Source organism: Procambarus clarkii, chromosome 58, assembly GCF_040958095.1.
Source record: "Procambarus clarkii isolate CNS0578487 chromosome 58, FALCON_Pclarkii_2.0, whole genome shotgun sequence".
Taxonomy (NCBI): Eukaryota; Metazoa; Arthropoda; class Malacostraca; order Decapoda; family Cambaridae; genus Procambarus; species Procambarus clarkii.
The window spans coordinates 5,259,307-5,286,058 of record NC_091207.1 but is presented as its reverse complement, the minus strand read 5'-3'; the positions used below and the strand labels follow the sequence as shown (position 1 = coordinate 5,286,058).

The 26,752-nt window shown below is 38.2% G+C and overlaps 1 pseudogene; it reads left to right on the top strand.

Annotated features, from left to right (window-relative positions):
- Nucleotides 1-210: 210 nt before the first annotated feature.
- On the top strand, nucleotides 211-11,164 carry LOC123768021 (tigger transposable element-derived protein 1-like; annotated as a pseudogene).
- Nucleotides 11,165-26,752: the final 15,588 nt, after the last annotated feature.

The window sequence follows — 26,752 nt, the reverse complement described above, 5'->3', positions numbered from 1 at the left end:
TCTTATTTTTCAGCCCAATTGGCAGTGGAATTGAGCTGTGTCGATTGATCTGCGTTTTAATTGAAATATTTTGTTAGTATTCTTTTTCTTTGTTTTGTTTTTTAAAACAAGAAAATGGACAACGCATATTTTTCACAGCTGCAAATATGCAACAAATAGCTATGAATCTACCGGGTACAACGTTAACTGCTTTCCTAATGTTATGTCAGAATGACGCATTTGCGAAAATACTGCTGTATTCGGAAGTGCCTCCGTATTACATATGGAATGCGAACAGAAAATCATTTGAACGACGCAGAAGAAGAGAGCGAGTCAACGGACAACCTGGCATATTCAAATAAACTACGGTAGGCAGACATCCACCATGCATCCCAATCAGGATAAATGCTTCTTTATTCGTATGCTGTTGGTAAATGTGCTCAGTTTTGCACATCGTCTTTCCAGCAAATGAGATTTGTCAACGGCGTTAAACATGCCATTTTCCGTAGTGCATGTCAAGCTCTGTATTTATTGGAGAACGACTGACACTGGGATGTATGCATTAATGATGTGTCAAACACGTCACATCCAAATCAGATTCGTGTATTGTTTGCAATCATACTGACCGCCTGCTTTCCTTCATCTCCAACAGAGTTATGGGAGAATTATAAATCGCACTTAGCCTAAGATATTGTCCGTCGAATACGCAAGAAAAATTCAAATATGAACATGGATTTCACAGCAGATATCTACAGTGAGGCGTTGATAATGATTAAAGATGTGTGCTTAGAAATTGCGAACAAAGTTCTCAGTCATTTGGGAATGTCATCACCGAATCGATCTGCTGCTGCTTCGTTCGATGTAGAATTGCGTCGTGAACAAAATTACAACACGAGTGATCTGTTGTCGTATGTGCAATCAAATATTCCTACACTAACGCGTGAGCAAAAAGGCATTTATGATCAAATAATTCAAATTGTCAGTAACAGGCTTGGAGAAATCTTCTTAAGACGCGCCAGGAGGAACTGGTAAAACCTTCCTAATTAGATTGATTCTGGTAGCAATTCGATCGCAAAATGGCATAGCCTTAGCTCTTGCATCGTCCTGAATAGCTGCAACATTGCTACCAGGTGGAAGAACTGCTCATTCGACTTTGAAATTGACATTGAACATGAAATTCATTGAAACTTCTACGTGCAACATTTCCAAAGCATCCAGCATGGGAAAAGTACTGCAGAAATGCAAACTTATTGTTTGGGATGAATGCACAATGGACTACAAAAAATCGTTTGAGGCTCTTGATCGATCATTGCAAGATTTGTGTGGAAACATCAGACCATTTGGGAATGCATTAATATTGCTTGAAGGAGATTTCAGGCAAACATTACCTGTAATTCCTCGATCGCCACCAGCGGACGAAATAAATGCATGCCTGAAATACTCAACTTTGTGGCGCCACGTAAAGAAGTTAAAATTAACTACAAATTTGCGTGTCCAGGTGCAAAACGATCCATCAGCTGAGATATTCTCACATCAATTTCTGGATATTGGGAACGGAAACGTGCCGGTTGATCTGACCTCAGGACGAATTTCATTGCGTTATAACTTCTGCAATTTAGTGACGTCAAAAGAGGAATTGGTTGAAAGAGTATTTCCAAATATTCAGATCAATTATAAGAATCACGATTGCCTGAATGAACGAGCTATTCTTGTGGCCAAGAACAAAATGTCAACGACCTTAACAATATTATTCAGTCTTAATTTTCAAAGCGAGGCAGTCACATACAAATTTTAGTCCGTCGATTGTGGAAGCGCAGATGAAGCTGATAATTATCCAACAGAATTTTTTAATTCACTCCATCTGCCAGGGATACCATCTCACATACGGCAATTGAAAATCGGCATGCCAATTATCATGTTGCGAAATATCAACCAGCCAAAACTTTGCAACGCAAAGCTTCTTGCAGTAAAAAATTAATCAGCGATGTCGTAGAAGCAACAATTTGACAGGACCTTTCAAAGGGGAAGATGTCCTCATTCCTCGCATTCCTATGATTCCAACAGATATGCCATTTGTGGGAACCGACCTGTGAGATTTAAATTTATTTAATTTATATGAATATATATAGAATTTATATTTACATTAATTTATATACTTCGATAGCAATTTGTATAATGATAAGTGGACTGTATTTCTGCAATAATCTCATAATCTCACAAATCGATCCTCTACACATTAGGGGGGGTTTATTAAATTTATATATATGCAGCCAATCTAACTACAGTATTAGACTACATACATTGAAGAGGTTCCTTATCTTATAGTACAGCAGGCCTTAAGTCCACCAGGTATAACTAGGATGTAGACACCAAATTATCCTCTTTGAGGTAGCTTCCATCACCCAGTAACTGGTGCACAAAGTCTTGCTTCCTCGTCTTGACCTGTCAAAAGGGCGCTAGCTGTGAAGCCAGAATCCTATATATGACAGGTATATCAGAGAAACACTGTACATGGAACAATAAAGACCTGGCTTAATTACCTTTAGTTTGAGGCTGCCTCGTGTTCTAACCGGGTCACCCTATATCCTGACATTAATGGCCATAAATGAATGATAAACGGGTTTCGGATAGACACTTAACTTGAATTTGTAGACAGTGTGTTGATAATGGTACACGTTTGGTTTCCATAACACTTCGTCGAAGTAAAATTAACAGGAGCCGAATTTGCTCCCGTGAGCCTCTGTTCTAGTATAAACAATGGCTGCCCCTCCTTCCTCACTGATGCCTGGCCTACATTGTCCAGATGTCAATAAGTGATAGAAGGGTCACATTTACTCTACTTTAATATTGATAATTAAGTTAATTTATATGAGATGTTTTTATGATGGTAAAGTCCAAAGACTAATGTATTTAAGAATAATTCCCAGCAGAATAGCTGGTGAATTATAATAGTATGTGGTGATGATATCCCGTTTTCTATAGACGGTAATTCCACTACAAGTTACGTTTTCTATGGGTTAACTTGTTTATACAACACAGCTATTATCTGTCTGTATGATATATTAAATGGTGTCGGATTTTCCGACATAATTCCCCAGGGGATGCTTACGAGTCGAAGTCCTATTTAGAACAGACGAACACCGATACTCCTCCTACGGATTATTAGATTAATTTGATGTTAGTAGTTAGTAATCACACATTTGTGCGTCTGTTCGTACAGGACGGATGTCCCGTACTAGAGTTGCAAGGGTTAGAAGTCTAATGCGATTTCATTTCCCTGTCAACTCTTGAAAGGCTAATATTCAAGCCTAATTACATGTTATTTAACCCAGAAGACTGGATGTGATCAAGTACTACAGTCAAGTATGATTCAGGGACTGCAGTGAGATCAGTGACATTAGATATAACGAAGTTTGTTCAGGTAACTGGTCACTGATATATAAACACTGAGGCCCATGGAATACATCTTGAATAAATAATAAATGTATCAAATCAGTCATCAGATTTATTGGGGTTTAATTTAGTTAATTGATTCAGAAGATTGAATAGCTCATCATTAAAGTAAAGTATGGTTCTGAGACTGCAGTGGGTTCAGTGACATTGGTCGCAGTGACTTGTAGCTGTTTTAGGCTACTGTTCACTGATTTGCCACTGAGGCCTCATGAACTCATCTTCAGCTTTAAATGATGATACTAACATCAACCTCTGTTGGTATAGTCAGCTGTAATCTCCTTAGTATAATGCTACTGGAGAAATATAATCAGCTGATAAATTTAGATTTCTATTGGTATTGTTTATCTGCAGGCATAGGTCTCCTCAGGCTTGATACTGGGCCTGAGAGTAATTTACCTCCTGCAGAGTTTAACATGGTTATACCCTGATATTTAGTAGGGCTACCGATGAATCAATGGCAATAGTCTGTCCCTACAAGGAGACCGAAGTCGGTGAGGTGATCAGACTTAATATTATCTGCCAATTTTATTCCTCTATTTCTCAGGAATTTGGCTGTTGCTCTCAGACCTTGAACTTGTAGGTCTACTGGTATTTTGTCCACCACAATGGCTTGTACTCGACAGACGTACCTGCCTAAACGTACTGATGGTTGTACCACCTGGTAGACTTGAGGTCCTGCATCTGTTACAAACCCTGAGATATTGAATGATATCTGGGCTACAGGCTTTAATTGTAGTTCATCTGCCAACCTTTTAGTGACAAATGTTCTCTGGGATCCTTGGTCAAACAACCCACGGGTATGGACCTTGGCCCCTCTTATTCAGGATGGTAATTTGGGCAGTAGGCAAAGTCGTATTACCTTTAGACTTTGCCGATTGGACACTCTTCATTTGTTGCACCTTGCAGTACTGTACTGTGGTGGGAATGCTATCTTCCACCTTGGGGTTTGGAGACGTTGTTTTGGTGTCTCTGCACAATGCTGCATGGTGCTGACCTTTGTTACACCTATTACAGGTGTGTAATTGGGTATCACAGTCGTTGATGTTATGTTTCCTGAGGCACCTCGTGCAATGTTGCAAATCTTTGAGTCGCTCAACACGGGCGTCACTATCAGGAAAATTAGGGCAGTGGTACATTGAATGTTTCTCATTGCAGAACAAACATGTTCCATAGTTTCCAGTACCCTTTGGTGTCACGTTCTTGGGTGACACAGTAACTATAGGCTTGCAGGGTCCCACTGCATATACGCCCACACTGCTACTGTTCCACTTTGGTGTTGAATTATATTGTCTAGATTGATTTGGAGTACCTTTGGTACTCTGTGGTTTACTATTATTGGTTTCTGAGGGTTTACTTGGTGGTTTTAATTTGTCATGTGTTCGTAATTGATGAACTACTGACTTTGAACCTTCAGATATTTCATTCATGGATAAGATGCTTTTATTGTAATGAGCACTCATTTGCCTCAATATATCCCTAGGTATTTTCTCCTGGACAATTATTTTCAAGACCCTCTCAGCCCCGTTTGTATCTGCTGTCAGGCTGAGGGCATTGATCAATGATTCTATCTCCAGCTTGAAGTCTTGGAGCGAATCAGCTGAAGCCTCCGGTGGGGGTAAATGCAACAGCTCATGTACTAAATGTGATGTTCTTACTTCTGGATCAGCATAATTATCCTTGAGGAGTTTTACTGCCAGATCATAGCCGTCATTAGTTAATCTCAGATGGGATACTACTGTTTTAGCCTCACCTGATAATTGGCCTTGCAAATAAGAGAATTTACTACTCTTTGGTAAAGATTGTTTTGAGTCTACAAGGTCAACGAATTTGTTCCAAAATTCGTCCCAATCTTCCTCATCTTTTCCTGAGAAAGTGGGTAAATTAATTGGAGGGAGTCGAGCTTCTGCTTGACTCGTATTAGATGCAACTGTTGTTGTTGTTGCCTTGTTCTGGGCAATTAATTTGACATAAGGCTGTAATGTGGCCTGAGTCTGATCTTCATAATTCGCTAGATCAACCATAATGTCGCCTATTTCTGTTTCTGATAAATTGGTGTTGGCAAGTTCAGCCACATATGTTGCTATTTGGCATTTGATTTGCTCAAATTTACCTGCAGCTGCTTGATAATAGCTTTCCAGGTCAGTATAATCAACTTGAGATTGCTGTGACAAATCTTCACATTTCTTGATCTGTCTTGTTAAGTGGCCTTTAAGACCTGCAAGGGTTCTTTTCATTCTCCCTGCATTATCCATACTGGCTAGTTGGTGAAGCCTTGTGGGACTTGTACTTGGGCTGCTCATAATACTGAACAAGCACTGATGGTAGCCTAGGGTCAAATTCTGCACTCACTAGGCAATAATCCTACCTCTACTAGAGGTTAGCACTTAAAATTAATACACATTATATATATACAATCATACACACTAATGATTTGAGTGATAAACCAGTGTCACTGGAAGTACCTTTAGGTTAGCTCTTCTATATCACCCTAGGATGGTAGAGACACTAATTAATCACTCAAAGGTGTAATGATCATAAGTAATTTATTATATATACACAACTCAACTCGAGTTGACAAAATTTACACCCAAAATAGGGTTTGGACCATTCATTAATGGTGTTAGGTTGTTGAATATAGTACAACTGACTATGGTAATAATGGGACTAGGATGAGCAATAATAGTTCAACTAGTCAATGGTAAATATCCTACCCTGTTGTGGGTTGGCAATTAGTAAATATTATACTGTGATCACTAGTGCAATATATATTAAATAATTCTCTATTTTGGAGAAATAATATACACAATTATTGATAATAGCCTCTTAATTAGCCTCTATGAAACTTCTAATATTATCAAGAAGTATTAAATGTTATTAGTGACCTCGCGAAATAAAGTCCACAAAATTCGTGGATAATCTCTCGCGAAATTTAACACCACGAAATCCGTGAACAATCTCGCGACACAGTCACTAATTTGGCTGGCTTCTATATTAGCGCTGTCATTTCACAGAATAACACACCACCAAATCTGTGCGTGTGCATGAAACCGCTGACTAAGGCTGATCTGAACTGAGCGGGGCTCGTGAACTTCTACGAGTCAACGCCGCCGACTTTGACTGGCTTTGTTTAAATCACACTGCACTAGTTTATGTAATGAATCCACTGTTTAACTGGTTCATCCGGTACTAAGATGACCAAATGTGGGTTCAAAGGATCAAATAATCCGTCATCCGGTTCGAAGATGACCAAATAATGTGGGAACCGACCTGTGAGATTTATATTTATTTAATTTATATGAATATATATAGAATTTATATTTACATTAATTTATATACTTGGATAGCAATTTGTATAATGATAAGTGGACTGTATTTCTGCAATAATCTCATAATCTCACAAATCGATCCTCTACACATTAGGGGGGGTTTATTAAATTTATATATATGCAGCCAATCTAACTACAGTATTAGACTACATACATTGAAGAGGTTCCTTATCTTATAGTACAGCAGGCCTTAAGTCCACCAGGTATAACTAGGATGTAGACACCAAATTATCCTCTTTGAGGTAGCTTCCATCACCCAGTAACTGGTGCACAAAGTCTTGCTTCCTCGTCTTGACCTGTCAAAAGGGCGCTAGCTGTGAAGCCAGAATCCTATATATGACAGGTATATCAGAGAAACACTGTACATGGAACAATAAAGACCTGGCTTAATTACCTTTAGTTTGAGGCTGCCTCGTGTTCTAACCGGGTCACCCTATATCCTGACATTAATGGCCATAAATGAATGATAAACGGGTTTCGGATAGACACTTAACTTGAATTTGTAGACAGCGTGTTGATAATGGTACACCTTTGGTTTCCATAACACTTCGTCCAAGTAAAATTAACAGGAGCCGAATTTGCTCCCGTGAGCCTCTGGTCTAGTATAAACAATGGCTGCCCCTCCTTCCTCACTGACGCCTGGCCTACATTGTCCAGATGTCAATAAGTGATAGAAGGGTCACATTTACTCTACTTTAATATTGATAATTAAGTTAATTTATATGAGATGTTTTTATGATGGTAAAGTCCAAAGACTAATGTATTTAAGAATAATTCCCAGCAGAATAGCTGGTGAATTATAATAGTATGTGGTGATGATATCCCGTTTTCTATAGACGGTAATTCCACTACAAGTTATGTTTTCTATGGGTTAACTTGTTTATACAACACAGCTATTATCTGTCTGTATGATATATTAAATGGTGTCGGATTTTCTGACACCATTTCAATTTAAGAGATAGTAAATTCCAGTTCGATTGGCGTTTGCAATCACCATCAACAAAACTCAGAGCCAATCTTTAGAATTGTGCAGTTTATGTGGGGAAATCTGACTCCAGTATAATACTAATAAAATTGAAATAGCTTGAAGGACCAGAATGAGTAATTAAATGAGAAAATCAGTGACATATAGATCTATGATGATATAAATAAATTCTATTAATTAAGCAATGACTGTAAATTAATGTAATTCTAGAACCAGCCTCCCATGACATATTTTGGGGGGTATTCTATAAGAATAATCTATGTGTAACATATATTATGCAATAAGAGTAATAAGTATAATATGCACACACTTAATAATAAGTGTAAATGAGTAAATAATGATAATGATAATGAGTAAATATATAGTGCAAGAAATACTACTGCAATGTGATGATTAATATGCATAAATGGCAGTATCAGATATATATATATATATGGACTCTGACAATGAAAACTGATTAAATCTCAACTGTGACAGAGAGACGTAGATGCAGTCCACTGTACGCCAGTCTGGGAACAGTTTGAGATAGTGATACTTGGCACACATGAGGGTATGGTGGTCACACGCTTCCTCAAGGGTGTCGCACTATGCTGCAATAATGATAATTCCGCAATTTCCACCCCAAACTAGTATTCACACACATATAAGGGAATATCTGAATATTTGGAGGGGAAAGAGCTGCACCTACATGGAATTTTTGATACGCCCGCAGTGTGACGACATGGCTGCCTATATTAATCATATTTAAGAGCTCTATAAATATTAATAAAAGGTAAAATGCCTGCTGAATTAGTGTCCGTGATTCTGGCAAGCTGCGTCCTCAATCTGGCATCTAAGGATGTTCGGATGCCGTCTGGATGAGAAGATTTGTTGGACCGCTTACGGAACAGCTTCACGCTTCTTGTTGGTAATGGCAAGAGTCCTCTCTCCTCCTTCCCTGAAGCCGCGCATGCGCAATAGCTCGCCGTGAGGATTCGAGCATAAATTATATTTATTTATTAAAGCTAAATAGGGAAGGGGCGTTTATGAACACTCTTGATGGTTTAGATAAATTCTTTGTGGTGATGTTTAATTAATTCTCACAGTGCACGTCAGTTAATGTAGACTGCACATATAACTTTGTGGTGGAAATAATTTTAGATTATGATGTTATTTACTGGAACAGCGATCAAGCTGGTTACAGGAATTCCAGTAAACTGTAGTATACTAAAAGTAAACCTATTACTAAATAATTATTCCTAATAAAGGAAAGTAAATGGTTACATCTGTGTTAGATCTACAGGTATGTGGAAATTTAGTCTCTATGAGTGGCTGATGCAATACTACACAATTCTAGGAGAAATTACATGATGTTCCACAACCTAATACAGTAAACTCAATAATACTTAACTACATATTAGTAGTGTTAGTTAATTATTACGCTTAATACAGGAAATACATCCTGTTGTATTAAGGATTAGTAAATGAATATTAGATGTGTATGAAGCCTAATACAGGAAATACATCCTGTTGTATTAGGGATGAAAATAACTGTTGGAAATTTCCAACAGTTTATATCTAGACATGGATTGCTTCTCAATGGACAATTATATGTTGAGTGTTCTAGAGTCGGCAAACCAGACAATCTCTATATCTCCACAGACAATGGAACAACAAAAACTGTTGTATACCCACAAGCATTGTGAAATTAAACATATTAGAAACGTGTGCTTTCTCTTTTCTTTCTTTCCCATTTAACCAGACTGAGCCACAGCAATGCGTGGCGGGTACTGGTATAGTATATATATATATATATATACAGTGGCACCTCGATTAACGAGCGACTTTATTTACAAGCATTTTCAGTAACGAGCGAGCCACTCGCAGCAAATTTTTCTCTATTGATGAGCTTCACCTCTATTAACGAGCAAAACCACATGGTGCTTCCTAGTGTCTCACGGGTTCTCGCAAATTCTCGGACGCCTCCGACGATAGTGTTGTTGTTATATCGCACACGACAAGCATCCCTCTGGATTTATTTGCGCTTTTCTCTGTTTTTTTTTTGTGGTTTTGTGACTGCAATTTGTAACGCACGATGTCGCCAAAGAAGCTGCTTGCTAAAGACAGTGTTGGGAAGGGGAAGAAAGCGACAATTAACGTGGAAGTGAAGAAGGAAATCGTAGCAAAGCACGAGCATGGTGTGTGTGTGACTAATCTTGTCAGGTAAGGCAAGCTGTGGATGGCTTGAGAAATTTAGGAAGAGAAGCGGTATCCACTTGAAGGGATGTGCGACATGGGGAGGCTGCCAGCTCTGATAAAGCTGCTGCCGAGAAATTTGTACCAGAGTTCCAGGAATTTGTTGCTAAAGAGGAGTTCTTGCCCCAACAAGTTTTTAATTGTGACGAGACTGGCCTGTTTTGGAAGAAAATGACGAAGAGGACCTACATCACAGGAGGAACAATCTTTGCCTGGCCACAAACCGATGAAGGATCGGTTTACTCTCGTGCTCTGTGCCAATGCAAGTGGCAATTGCAAGGTCAAGCCGCTGCTGGTCTATCACTCAGAAAATCCACGCGTGTTCAAGGCATGTAAAGTGTACAAGGCGCGACTGAATGTGATGTGGAGGTCCAATAAGAAATCCTGGGTCACGTGGATATTCTTCACTGAATGGGTCAATGATGTTTTTGGCCCTTCAGTGAGGAAATATCTTGAAGAGAAGCAGTTGCCACTCAAGGCCTTGCTTGTGCTCGATAATGCTCCTGCACATCCTCCACAGATGCGAGAAGAATTGTATCCCAAAAATCAGTTCATCACCATCAAGTTCCTTCCTCCCAATACCACTCCACTCCTCCAACCTATGGACCAGAAAGTCATTGCAAACTTTAAGAAACTCTACATGAAGGCCTTATTGGAGAGGTGTGTTGATGTGATAGACAATACAGAGCTGACCCTCAAAGAATTCTGGAAGAACCACTTCAATATCCTGGGTGCCTTACGTTTGATCGATAAGGCCTGGGAAGGAGTGACACGAAGGACCCTAAACTCTGCATGGCGTAACCTGTGGCCTGAGGGAGTCCCTGAGCGAGACTTCAAAGTTTTCGGTCCTGCACGTGCATCTGCATCTGCACCTGTGGAAGACCCAGAAGTGCATCTAGTGGATGATATTGTTGCTCTGGGGCAAACTTTGGGTCTGGAGTTGGATGCTGCTGATGTGCAGGAGTTAGTGGATGAGCACAGTGAGGAACTGACCACTGAGGAACTCCTGGAACTTCAGAAGGAGCTTAATCAAGAGGAGGCACAAGAGCTCTCATCAGGGGAGGAGGAGGAGGTAGGGAAGAATGCTGCTGCCTCTTCAAGTGAGATCAGGGAACTGTTGGGAATGTTTGAAAAGGTGACCGCATTCTTAGAAAAACATCACCCTGATAAAGCAGTGACAACCTGATGTGTGAACATGTTTAATGACAATTTGCTGTCTCGTTTTAGGGACATCCTAAAACAAAGACAAAAGCAATTGTCAATAGATACATTCTTTGTAAAAGTAGAGAAAAGAAGAGCCAGTGATAGTGAACCACAACCCGGTCCCAGTGGGGTGAAATTCCCAAGAAGAGAGAGCTAGCCCGCCTGACTCAGAGGTGGAGTCTCCTTCCACATCATAACCCCTCTCCTCCTGCCCGCCTCCCCATTGTCTCCCTCAAGCCAGCAACAACTCTTCATAAGGTAAAGCAAACATGAAAACAGTACAACAAAACATTTATAATTACATGTGCAGTATTATATTTACATAAAAAAAATGTCATACAATATGGATATTATTGGGAGTGGAAAGGATTTAATTTATTTCCTTTATTTTAAATGGGGAAATTTGTTTCTTGAGACGAGTTTTCCACATAACGAGCTCGGTGCCAGAACGGATTAAACTCGTTAATAGAGGTGCCACTGTATATATATATATATATATATATATATATATATATATATATATATATATATATATATATATATATGTATATATATATATATATATATATATATATATATATATATATATATATATATATATATATATATATATATATATATATAAATATATAAATACAGAATATGCGGTCATATTCAATGAAACATGTTTGAAAGAAAACCTGCTGCCAGTATACACCAATATATATATATATATATATATATATATATATATATATATATATATATATATATATATATATATATATATATATATATATAATAATAATAATAATAATAATAATAATATGCACTAACTTGCCTAAACTCGCAAGTGAAGTTAAACAACTTTAGACACCTACCCACCAGGAGACTTGAACCCTAGCCAGCACAGCTGCTTCACAACAACTTGCATAGCTGGTACGCCTTTAACCCACTACACCAAACTCAGACAAGATAAAAGGGAATTATTTTTCCAAAAAGGGATGGAAAAACTTTCCAAAAAGGGATGGAAATTTCGGGGTATTTTAACCCCCCAAATATCCCTACCCCCCAAGAGCACCAAAGCTAGTGAGAGGTCACTCATGTTTTTCATCAAATCCCTGTTAATATGGGAGAACGTACACTGTCTATGCTTTATGAGTCTCCTGGAGGGTAGGTCTCTAAAGTTGTTTAACTTCACTTGCGAGTTTAGGCAAGTTTATTTATTTATTTATATACAAGAAGGTACATTGGGTTTGTGAGAATACACAGCATAGTATTTACAATCTTGTAAAGCCACTAGTACGTGCAGCGTTTCGGGCAGGTCCTTAATCTAATAGATAATTTTAAGTAGGTAAATTCTAGCAGAATTAATAAAATGATAACAAATACATTGCAAGAAAAAAAATCAGATGAGAGAGATTAGTAAGTATATTAAACCACATTGGTATATTAAAGCTCTGACTGATTACATTGACAGCTTGATTGGTAATTTAAACAAGATTAATAGACACCATACAGCAGATTGACAGCACATATAAGAAGACAGCAATGATCACAATGGTAAAGATGTTCGGATTGGATACATAAGGATTGGGAGATTGGGTAGCAATAGATACAGTGCAATTTTAAAGCAAAAGGTAAAAAACTATGAAGATGAAATTCGGTACTTTTTAGTATTGTTTTTGAATGACGCAAAAGTTGGACAGCTTTTCAATTCAATAGGGAGTAAGTTCCATAGACTGGGTCCCTTTATTTGCATAGAGTGTTTACACAGATTAAGTTTGACTCTGGGGATATCAAAGAGATATTTATTTCTGGTGTGGTGATAATGGGTCCTATTACATCTGTCAAGGGAGAGTTTCAGAGCAAGATTTGCATTTAAGAACAGGGTTTTGTAAATATATTTGACACAAGAGATTGGAGTGAGATTATGTTTAGCATGTTTAGGGAGTTAAACAAGGGGGCTGAGTGTTGTCTGAAAGCAGAATTTGTTATTATTCTGATAGCAGATTTTTGCTGGAGGATGATGGACTTGAGGTGGTTTGCAGTGGTTGAACCCCCATGCACAGATACCATAATTAGGATAGGGAAAGATTAGTGCATAATATAGAGAGATGAGAGCAGAGTTAGGTACATAATATCTGATTTTGGAGAGTATACCAACTGTTTTAGAGACTTTCTTAGTTATGTGTTGTATGTGGGTACTGAAGTTGAGTTTCTTGTCAAGGAATAGGCAGAGAAACTTTCCGTCATTTTTATTGCTAATGTTTACATTGTCTATCTGAAGGTGAATTGCATTTGTAGATTTGCTTCCAAATAAGATGTAGTAGGTCTTTTCTATGTTAAGTGTTAGTTTGTTGGTTGACATCCATAAGTGGACTTTTTTTTAGTTCATTATTAACAACATTATTTAGTGTATGTGGGTTGGGGTTAGAGTAGATGAGGGTAGTATCATCAGCAAACAAAATAGGTTTCAGAATGTTAGAGACATTAGGCAGATCATTGATGCATATAAGAAATAGGAGAGGTCCTAAGATGCTGCCCTGTGGCACTCCAAAGGTTATTGGTAGAGTGGGAGAGGTTATATTATTGATGGCTACACATTGGTGTCTATCACTAAGATAGGATTGGATATAGTCCAGTGCATGGCCTCGGATTCCATAATGATGGAGTTTGCATAAGAGGTAATTGTGATTAACAGTATCAAAGGCCTTTCTCAGGTCAATGAAGAGTCCAATCGGAAACTCATTTTTGTCAAGGGCTGAGTAAATTATATCAAGGAGACTAATAATTGCATCATTGGTACTCTTTTGGGAGCGGAAGCCAAACTGACAGGGTCTAAGAATGTCGAATTTCCCGAGATAGGAGTAGAGCTGTTTGTAGATAATTTTTTCAACTATTTTTGATAGTATAGGTGGGTTTGATATTGGTCTATAATTGTTTATGTCTGCCGGATTACCTCCTTTATGAACTGGCATTACTCTTGCTTTTTTAAGGATATCAGGGAAGGTATGACACTCAAGGGATTTGTTGAACAGCAAAGCTGTAGGTGGTGCAAGGGCATGGGAGGCGCTCTTGTATACAATGGATGGGATTTCACTGATGTTCTTTGGTTTTTAGTGAGTGTATGATGGACACAACATCTGTCAGGCTGACTGATGAAAGGAGAAGATACTTTGGATAGCTGCCTGAGAGATATGTGTTGATATGTGTCTGAGTCTGGGATTTTACTGGCAAGGTTAGCACCAACGATGAAAAGATGCTATTAAATTCATGTGCCATTTCTAAATCAGTTGACAGTGTAAGGCCATCCTTAGAGAGTGTTATCTGGTTGTGGGAGTGTTGTTTAGTTCCTAGGATATTAGAGATGGTATTCCATGTGCTTTTCATGTTGCCTTTTGCTTCTTTGAATCTAGTCTCATAATATGAAAGTTTAGCTTTTCTTATGATACTGGTAAGCACTGATGAGTACCTTTTAACCCTTAACATGCTAGGGGTATAATATCCTTTCTTCCCCACAGGCGCATGTAATTTTGAAAAAAAAAAATATTTTTTCTTCCTAACCTGTTAATTTGTGTTCACTGGTCACGGAAAAGATAATATAAAAATCGTAAGTGGCATATATTGCCCGCTATAGAGCGGGGAAGTCTGGCAAATTATAGGCGCTGACTCAGCGTGCGTCCCAGGCGATCTGTTGCTCGCCAGCTGTCAGGCTGGAGTTGCCACAAAGAGATATTTACCTAATTATTTCAATGTCTCTGATTGATTTTTCATAGTTTTTTGCTGTAATATTATTCAATAGTGTGTAGTTTGATATATTTATACAAAAAAATGTGTGAATCATTGCTGTACTCAAAAATATGGTGTGCATATTGCTGATTCAATTATGTTCATCAATCAGTGAACAAATACTTTGTCGGTTATTACACTATAAGCACAGGTTATATACAAGTATCTGCATGTTTTGTTCACTATAACGAACCACTAAGTAGCTATTATGAGTCAAAAAGTAACGAGGAGTGACCGCCGTGTACCAGCCAGCCACTCCCGCCCTACCTCAAGTCATCTGACTCACCCACATTCTCCTCCCACAATACTGTGTTTGCTATAATTCACTATATACAGACGTTATATATAAGTATCTACATGTTTTGTTCACCATGACTGTACATCTAAGCTTGTATGGTGAGTAAAGGCACAAAGACGTAGGACCTCACACAGTCAGCTGATGGCTGCCGCCCTCAAGGCCAGACACACTAATATTTCTCCTCCAATAATACTGTGTGGTGTTATTACGTTATATATCTTATATACAGACGTTATATATAAGTATTTACATGTTTTGTTCACCATAACTGTACATCTAAGCTTGTATGGTGAGTAAAGGCACAAAGACATAGGACTTCACACAGTCAGCTGATGGCTGCCGCCCTCAAGGCCAGACACACTAATATTTCTCCTCCAACAATACTGTGTGGTGTTATTACGCTATATACACACATTATATATAAATATCTACCTGTTTTATTCACCATACATATATAAATAAACTGGTATGGTGCCCAAAGACCATCCTGGTAACCAACAAACAACTCCGTCGTCTGCACGGTGGCGACGACGCCACCGCCCTCACCAAAATGGCGGCTCCAAACCTTCTCTTGTGGTTTATACCCTCTATACACACGTTATATATAAGTATGTACATTTGTGTTCACCATAGCGAACCACTAAGCTGGTATGGTGAGTGCAGTCAATAAAAGGTGGCAACACAGTCAGAAGACATCGCCATCCACCCTCCCTCCCACAGCATTACTCCTCCCTCTATGGAGCACAGTGCTAAATATCACCACAATCCTGCTATTATCAGAACCCTGGTCAGTTTTATCACAGTCAGGGGTCTTCTGTAATAATATCATCGCTACATAATAGTACGAACAAGTATATTATAGCATTTTTAGGTGATGCTGTGGTCACAAGCTGAACAGCAGTACTGTGAGCTCATGCTGCGTGTGTCAGGCTTGGTTGCTCACTCAATACTGAGGCCCCTAACCCGAGAATTTGGCCCACGATTTTTAAAAAAAATGGCGTCTGTTTACAAGAGCCCTGATGAAGGTGTGGTGAATCCCCTGGAAACACAAACCGAAACTGTCTCTATTTTCCGCTTGTTGCAACTTGTAATAAAGTTGTTACATCTTGGCTTAACGTGTTTATGACGTATTAGAACGTTGTCACAACTTGCTATATTGGTTGTTATAACTGGTTAGGAGGTGTTAAAACTTGTTCGAACGTTGTACCAACGTCGTAGTTTCGGTGTGTGTTTGGCGGGGATCCTGTGTATCCGCGGGCCGTTTAAATCTTGTGTAGTACTCCAAAGCATCATATGATGCGATGCGCAATTTTCTGCAAGTCGGTCAAAGCATCATATGATGCGATGCGCTATTTAAGGGTTAATTTACGCACAAATTCATCGTACTTATACTCATTTTGGGTGAGGTGATATGGTACAAAAGTTTTGGGCGAGGTGAACAAACTTGTGACAAACACAAGACAGAAACGAATGTCAACTATACAACCTCTGAAGAGTCAACCAACACAACACTTGTACCCCTTATTAGACTATTTTTCAGGAACTTCTTTTCGACGGCTCATAAAACGAAGGAAAGGGTCCTGAAAGATGTTGTTGATTGGAACGTTATCCCTACAGACAAAAATCAGAAAATACAATTGACAATTTACTATAAAATAAAAAAACGGCCAATCTACTCATGAAAAACTCCGCAGACACAAGGCAGAATGCCTTGAAGGAAACCAACGTTGTCTATGCCTTTAAATGCCCACTTGGGGACTGTAAGCCTCAAAGAACTCGGTATATAGGCAAGACAACAACGTCTCTTTCCAAGCGATGTTGGTTGCAACCCGTTCTCACACAAGACAGCACATATATGACTTAATGCTTAAAGTCAATATGTTGAATATGAATTAGTAAATATGTGATATATTCCCAGTTACTTTTTTTTCCAAGGCCCAAACTCTTCCTCACGTACCAATTTACGTCTCACAGTACCAGTCCGTCAACCTAGATAGCAGAATAGTCGTGATTGGTTCAATTATAAGGAAAATTGTACTTTTCAGGTCCCACATGGGTTGTGAAATTTTCCTACTATTATCCATGCTCTTAGAATATTATAGATCAGCTACTTCCTATTGAAGGCTCGTAGTTTTGTTTTGAGAAATATTAGTTGTTCTTAGTAAATTATAATAAGCACTAAAAATGATTACATAGAATAACAGCTAGTCCTTCACCAATCAATATTATATACCATAGTTTGTGCTTTACAAATCTTTAAAGGATGTTTTGTAGGAACGCTAACAGAAAACGATGGTACATTGGAATGTCTATGGGATAAACTACTGTAAACAGGATGGTATTGTGTCTACTATACCAACTACAGGATCGGTATATTGTCCACTACCACCTGTTAGGTGAATAAGGGGTGCAATACCACCCACAGGATGGGTATGAGGGTCACATCCACCCAGAGGATGAGTATGGGGATCACATCCACCCACAGGAAAGGTATGGAGTCCAATACCACCCACAGGATGAGTATGGCGTCCACTACAACCCACAGGATGGGTATGGGGCTCCAACCACCCATAGAATGGGTATGGGGCTCCAACCACCCATAGAATAGGTATGGGATCCAATAACACCCACTGGATGTTTATGGTGTCCATTGCCGCGCGTCGAGCTCGAAAACCGCAGCATTAATCTCAGAACCATGCCTATTTCACGCAGATTCCTTAATAAATGTAAGAATTTTATATGTCACAAGAAAGATAGAAATATAAGCTTTATTCTAAATACCTTACCATGGGCATATTTAAATTTAAAGCGAAGATACGTATACTTTTATAATAGCCGAGCTCCGACCCCGGACAGATCGATCCACCGAGCAACTCTCTCTCAGAACAATGTTTATTTCACGTGAATTCGTTAATAAACATATATGTTTTATATGTCTCAAGAAAGACAGACATATAAGCTTCACTTTAAACACTTTACCATAGACATACTTAAAGTTCTAATGAAGATACATGTATTTTAAAAATTACGGAGCTCCCACCCCGTACAGACTGAACGACAGAGCAACTCTCTCTCAGATCAATGTTTATTTCACGTAAATTCGTTAATAAACACAAATGTTTTATATGTCTTAAGCAAGATAGAAATAAGAGCTTCATTTTAAATACATTACAATATACATATTTATAGCTCACGTGAAGATACGTATGTTTTTATAGTAGCGCTCAGTAGCTTGTCGGGCATGGAGTGCAGACGCCTACGCACTTGCCGATATATTGTATAATTAACAAAGATTCGCTAATAAAGCCTAAAATCTTATATGCCTCCAGAAAGACCGAGATATGAACATTATTATGATTGCACCAAATGAAATATATCATGTTCGAGAACAGAGATATATCAATTTTAAATTAAGTTTCGACTCTTGCTCGGCCGAGAGAGATGGGGCGACTCTCGCCCCATCTATTGGAGATTCTGTGCACTAAAGACCCAAAGCTACTCAACCCCTCTTAGCATTATTTCAGTAATGAAGTAATATGATATATTTACTCACTATAATGTTGGTGCTGAATGCAGAACATGAGAAAACATATATTTACTCCAAACTAATGTAATTTCATTATGAAATAAGTAGCATCAAAGGAAGTCGATGGTCCAAGCGACAATGTTGTGGAGCGACATATCCAACATATATCGTTGTTTGGTGTTTGTTGGCATATCCAGTTGTCGCACTTTCTGATCAGGGGGAGAAAGATACTGGCACTATGGGGCTTTAAATTTATTGAAGATTAAATTCTGCAGAACATGTAAATATATAAAGTTTCAAATATATAAAGTAATTGATTGATTGATGAAGATTAAGCCACCCAAGAGGTGGCACGGGCATGAATAGCCCGAAAGTGGTGGCCCTTTCGAGCCATTACCAGTATCAAAAGATGATACTGGAGATCTGTGGAGGCGCAACTGCACCCTGCGTGACGGGAGATGTCTCCCGGACCAAGTGGTGACCAAATGGTCTATAAAGTAAGTAAATATGTAAAGTTTATATTAAACACAGTTTATATTATAGACATATAAACAAAGTTTATATTATATTAAACTTAATATTGAACATGTAAATATATAAAGTTTAAATATATAAAGTAAGTAAATATATAAAGTTTATATTAAAATATATAAAGTAAATATATAAAGTAAGAATTAACAGTAACAATTCCAAGTCCGAGTACTAGATTTAACTTAAAAGGTACACCCGTAGTAAGTATGAGACCTTAGCCTATAGTGACATGGAAACTTTGCGAGGGCAGCGGCGGGGCAGGCGGAGTGAGGGCAGAGCCCCTCTGTGCCCCCGTATTTATACGCGCCCCAGACTGCCCGCGCAACGCCGCGGGACGCGCTGCGCAAATGTTTCTTTCTCCCCCATCAGAAACATCCCCGCTTGCGATCAAGCAGTGGCCATTTCTCTGCACAAATTATCACAAATTTAAAATATAATGTTAACAAGTAGAATACGTATTTTTAATAAAATCTAACATAACTAGCCAGAAAACATTTAACATTTATTAAAAAATATATGTTTGGAAGTTAAATCGACTTCATATTCAATTTCTTTCTTTATTATGCACCCCATACCCATCCCGTGGGCGGTGGTGTACAGGATTACAGAGGCACATAATCGGTTCAGGAACTGAACCCTCTAGTTCGTTTAGCTAAGCAAATAACAATATATGACGCTAGTTAAAAAATTATCAATGTTGTATACACATGTACACACCCTCATACATACATGTATATATATATATATATATATATATATATATATATATATATATATATATATATATATATATATATATATATATATATATATATATCGTACCTAGTAGCCAGAACGCACTTCTCGGCCTACTATGCAAGGCCCGATTTGCCTAATAAGCCAAGTTTTCATGAATTAATTGTTTTTCGACTACCTAACCTACCTAACCTAACCTAACTTTTTCGGCTACCTAACCTAACCTAACCTAACTTTTTCGGCTACCTAACCTAACCTAACCTAACCTAACCTATAAAGATAGGTTAGGTTAGGTTAGGTAGGGTTGGTTAGGTTCGGTCATATATCTACGTTAATTTTAACTCCAATAAAAAAAATTGCCCTCATACATAATGAAATGGGTAGCTTTATCATTTCATAAGAAAAAAAAATGAGAAAATATATTAATTCAGAAAAACTTGGCTTATTAGGCAAATCGGGCCTTGCATAGTAGGCTGAGAAGTGCGTTCTGGCTACTAGGTACGACATATATATATATAACAATCCCCGCTTGCGATATATAAATATATATATATATATATATATATATGTCGTACCTAGTAGCCAGAACGCACTTCTCGGCCTACTATACAAGGCCCGATTTGCCTAATAAGCCAAGTTTTCCTGAATTATTATATTTTCTCAATTTTTTTTCTTATGAGATGATAAAGCTACCCATTTCATTATGTATGAGGTCAATATTTTTTTATTGGAGTTAAAATTAACGTAGATATATGACCAAACCTAACCAACCCTACCTAACCTAACCTAACCTATTTTTTAGGTTAGGTAGCCGAAAAAGTTAGGTTAGGTTTGGTTAGGTAGGTTAGGTAGTCGAAAAACAATTAATTCATGAAAACTTGGCTTATTAGGCAAATCGGGCCTTGCATAGTAGGCAGAGAAGTGCGTTCTGGCTATTAGGTACGACATATATATATATATATATATATATATATATATATATATATATATATATATATATATATATATATATATATATATATATATATTGGTGTATACTGGCAGCAGGTTTTCTTTCAAACATGTTTCATTGAATATGACCGCATATTCTGTATTTATTATTTTCTGGTTTAGGGCTTCTATCCCTCTAACTATTTTCTTAGCATCAGGGCTTAATTGAAATAGGAGTTCTCCAAAACTCATTTTCGTACTTTTAAGGTGAAGAAAAGAAGTGATTTACTATAGAGTGTATTACACTTATTTGTATAATTTGCACGACGTTTCGAACCTCCATGGTTCATTCTCAAGTGAACAGATCTTACAATACTAGTTGATTTTATACCCGCATTAGGTCAGGTGATAATACAATGAAGGTGAAAACATGGGGGGATACATAAGGGATAAATGTGAGGTGAAACATAGAGGCTGCAGAAGGCTTATTGGTCCATACGAGGCATCTATCTAAACACAAAGATTAATCCAGTGTAATTGGCCTGTTATGTTGGACATTGTCTTCTGTGTTGGCATCGATATGTTCTTGTCTTGTCCTTACTCTCATGGTGGGTAGAGTAAATAGTTCCGTGATTTGGGTGTTCATGGTAGGTCGCTCTATTCTTATGTGAATTGCCTATTGCCTAAGTGAATAGGCAATTCACATAAGAATAGAGCGACCTACCATGAACACCCAAATCACGGAACTATTTACTCTACCCACCATGAGAGTAAGGACAAGACAAGAACATATCGATGCCAACACAGAAGACAATGTCCAACATAACAGCCCAATTACACTGGATTAATCTTTGTGTTTAGATAGGAGATGCCTCGTATGGGCCAATAAGCCTTCTGCAGCCTCTATGTTTCACCTCACATTTATCCCTTATGTATCCCCCCATGTTTTCACCTTCATTGTATTATCACCTGACCTAATGCGGGTATAAAATCAACTAGTATTGTAAGATCTGTTCACTTGAGAATGAACCATGGAGGTTCGAAACGCCGTGCAAATTATACAAATAAGTGTAATACACTCTATAGTAAATCACTTCTTTTCTTCACCTTAAAAGTACGAAAATGAGTTTTGGAGAACTCCTATTTCAATTAAGCCCTGATGCTAAGAAAATAGTTAGAGGGATAGAAGCCCTAAACCAGAAAATAATAAATACAGAATATGCGGTCATATTCAATGAAACATATATATATATATATATATATATATATATATATATATATATATATATATATATATATATATATATATATATATATACGTATACACATATACATACATATCTAATCACCCACATAATTACACACATCAATAATCTTTGTGTCACAAGTGACATTACAAGAGGCTCACAACAGTCACTATACAAGGCACTTTAATAATAATAATAATAATAATAATTTTTATTTAGGCAAAGGTACATACATAAAGAGATTTTACAAAGTTTGTTGGCTTTATAGATAAGAGCTAGTACATACAATGCCTAAAGCCACTATTACGCAAAGCGTTTCGGGCAGGAAAAAACACTACTGACTAAAGCTTAAAACTAATGGGTAAAAAGAAAAAAATGCGTTGAGTACAAATAAAAATAGAGGTAAAAGAGGGGGGAACATTGCTGAAAAAACAGCACAAATACAATTACAAATTATTACAGAAAATTACATTAAAACAGCGTTGAATTGTAAAAAAAAAAAAAAAAAAAAAAAAAAAAAAAAAAAAAAAAAAAAAACATACATGGGTTGGCAATAGAGAGGTAAGGTAGGTTACAGGGAATTTATTAGGTATAGCTTCGTTTTTAACTTAAACTGGTTGAGAGAGGTACTGTCTTTAACATGGTTGGGAAGGTCATTCCACATCCTGGGCCCCTTGATTTGTAGAGCATTTCTGGTTTGATTAAGTCGTACTCTAGGAATATCAAAACTGTATTTATTTCTGGTGTGGTGCTCATGGGTTCTGTTACAACCTTCTATGAAGCTTTTGAGATCAGGATTGGCATTACAATTTAGCGTTTTGTATATGTATAGTACACATGAGAGAATGTGCAGTGACTTAATGTCTAACATATTCAGGGATTTGAATAGGGGTACCGAGTGATGTCTGGGGCCAGAATTGGATATTGTCCTAATAGCAGCTTTGTGTTGAGTAATTAGAGGACGTAAGTGATTTTGGGTAGTAGAGCCCCAAGCACAAATACCATACATCTATAGTGAGTCACACAGTTACTAGTCTTGCTGCACACCCACCCAACTGGGCGGCAGCTTTACAGTCATGTGCATGCATTACCTACAGTAAGCAAATTTTGGATACTTCGCTAAAATTTCGGGCAGCACATCATTATGAATGAAGTACTTACACATTTCTTGGACACTATTGATAGTGTTATTTCTAAATTCCGCAATTTTTTCACATTCCATTATATAATGACGCAAAGTATGCGAATAGTTCTGCTGACAGAGTTTACATTTAGTCAAATGTAAATCAGCAGATGTTACAAACTCCCAGAGGTACTTGTAGCCGAGCCTAAACCTAGCAGTGGTAACATCTAGAAGTCTGAGTATCTAGTGGGCCATTTTTTGTAAGCAGAACTGGCGCTGTGGGATGAACCAAACGTCGAGTTAAGGGGCCTAAATGAATGCTCATTCATATATGGCCCACTAGATGCATTCAGAGACCAATATGGGAATGAATCCACAGGAGACAAACTCTGACTCCATCATTGATTATTTCACTATATCTGTGTCTAGCTTCAGAGATAAGCACGTCACAGTTACGCCTTGGGAAGCTGAGTGCAGTCAAGGATGACAAGGAGTCACTTACAATTAGCGTGTCAACTTTGGATTCATATACGCGCTCTAGTGCAAGGATTATGGCAACCAATTCTGTTTGAAGAGTGGAGGCCCAGTTACTTAGACGCGCTCCACACTCATGGGAGATGGAACCATCTCTCCCTGTCACAACAACTGCACTTCCAGCTGCACCATAGGACTGATGCAAGGATCCATCAGTGTAAATAATCTGGGAAAGGGAGCGCTCTCTGACTAAAGCATCAATTTGGCTTAAGGCATTGTACTTTGCTTCTAGTCGAAGCAAGGACTGTTCTTTAATCAGCTTCTTGGGTGGGAAAGGGGGGACAGTAATTTGGAAGGGAGTGATCTCCCATGAGGCAGGAAAGTGTTGTTGTTGTCTCTCTTGGTAGGGGTGATGAAAGTTATACTTTCTGAGCACATTGGCAGTTACGGTAACCCATTTGGAGGGATGCTGACCTTCAAGGAAGAAGGCTTGGAGGGCTTCAGTGCAGGGGTTAGGGTGGGTTACCCTAAGCATCTTGATACCAATTAAAGCATTAATTTCAGTGATACGATCACTTACACATGAAATATTCAGTTCCTTCCTCATGTTTAGTAATTTAGTTGTACGGGGGCATCCGAGGATTATCCTCATGGCTTCGTTTTGCATCTTTTCCAACCCTCCAAGCATTCTCTCAGGCACTAGAGCAAGCATGGGTGCAGCATAAACAATCAGTGACCTAATATATGAGAGATACATCATTTTGACAATTCTCACATTTGCACCATAGCTTGGATGGTAGCCTGCCTCAGCCTTGAGAGCACGGAGCCTCTCTCTACATTGGCGACCCAGTCTGGCTACAACATTGCGGTACAGTAAGGAACTTCAAGACCAAGGAATTTGTATCTGGTTACATAGTCGAGCAGAGAACCATCATGCAACTGCATTTTGCGAACGGCCCCACCCCGTCTGGGTGGGCGTCGGTTCAGGATCTTTGTTTTCTCTACTGAGGTGACCAAGCCTAGTTCATAGGACAATAGTTTTGTTATATATACTCGTTATTCGTTGACATGCGTTCGTTACTTAAACTACCATGTACTGTACTTATGTAAAATCTCCCATGTCTCTTCACTCATCTCACCGAACCCTACAGGCTCTGTGATATATTGTTTAATTAATTGAGATTCACAAATAAAGCTTATAATTGTATATGTTATCAAAAAGGCAGAGCTTAGTTTAGTTCATTTATTATGCACCCCATACCCATCCTATGGGCGATAGTGGAGTGTTACAGAGGCACATAATTGGCTCAGGGACTGAGCCCCACAATTCATATAGCCAAGCAAGTTATAATCTTGATAAGCTAGTTACAAAAATCAATGCACATTGTCACATCAACAATGTGCTCGAGACCGACCACAAGTACAGTTTATAAGTTAAGCAACTGATTTATATGGAGGGCTAGTGTCACAATTGATATGTTTATCCTACACATAACCCCCTCTCCCCCATCCAATAGGCAGCGGTGGATAGGTTACAATCAAGTCGTTTTTTGCGTTTTATTCAGAGATTAGATCTTATTGGGTGAGGAAAGATATTCATATTTTAAAGAAGGCTTCTTGGCTGATGCTCTCCATTGATGGAAAATATACAACCTTTTGAAAATCAATGTTAGTTTGATCTAGATATTGTAATTAACGAAAGTATTTATGTCATCAGAAAGGTATAAATATAGGCTACATTTAAAATCCTTTGTCATAAATATAACTGAAGTGAAAACGAAGATATATGCGTTTTGATAGTTACTTGATGGCTTGCTCTGAGAGTGTGAAGCCCTGCACACCAGCCAATAAATTGTATAATTAGTTTCCATATATTTTAATGAATCTTAAAAATCTATATGTCAGAAGAAAGGAAGATGTAGCCGTTAATGTGACAACATTTAAAAATATATATCTCTTAAGTTAAATAAATAATACCACCTTATCGCCGGTGTCCGGACACATGAAAACTACCTAGGTATCAGTATCCACCCAGGCGGGGATCACAGGCTGCACAATACTGATAAATTATGTAATGCACTACTTGTGGTCGATCTCGAACCCATTTATGATGTGACGACTTATAGTGAATTTTGTAACTCGCTCGTCAAGATTGTAACTTGCTTAGCTAAATGAATTGTGGGGTTCGGTCCATTCATTTTTTCTTTATTATGCACCCCATAATACCCATCCCGTGGGCGGTGGTGTAAAGGATTACACAGGCACATAATCGGTTCAGGAACTGAAGCCTCTAGTTCGTTTAGCTAAGCAAATAACAATCTTTTGACGCTAGTTACAAAATTATTAATGTATACATACTTATGCATACATGTACATATACATACGTATACATATATACATACACATACATATTTAATCACCCACACAAATACACACATCAGTAATCTTTTGTGTCACAAGTAGTTCAACAAGAGGCTCACAATAGTCACTATAAAAGGCACTTTACATCTATGAGGAGTCGCACAGTTACTAATCTAATTGCTCCACACCCACCCAACTGGGCGGCAGCTTTACAGTCATGTGCTGCATACATACCCAACTGGGCGGCAGCTTTACAGTCATGTGCTCCACACCCACCCAACTGGGCGGCAGCTTTACAGTCATGTGCTGCATACTTACCCAACTGGGCGGCAGCTTTACAGTCATGTGCTCCACACCCACCCAACTGGGCGGCAGCTTTACAGTCATGTGCTGCATACTTACCCAACTGGACGGCAGCTTTACAGTCACATGCATGCATTACCTACAGTAAGCAAATTTTGGATACTTCGCTAAGATTTCGGGCAGCACATCATTATGAATGAAGTACTTACACATTTCATGGACACTATTGATGTTATCTTTAAATTCCGCGATTTTTTCACATTCCATTATAT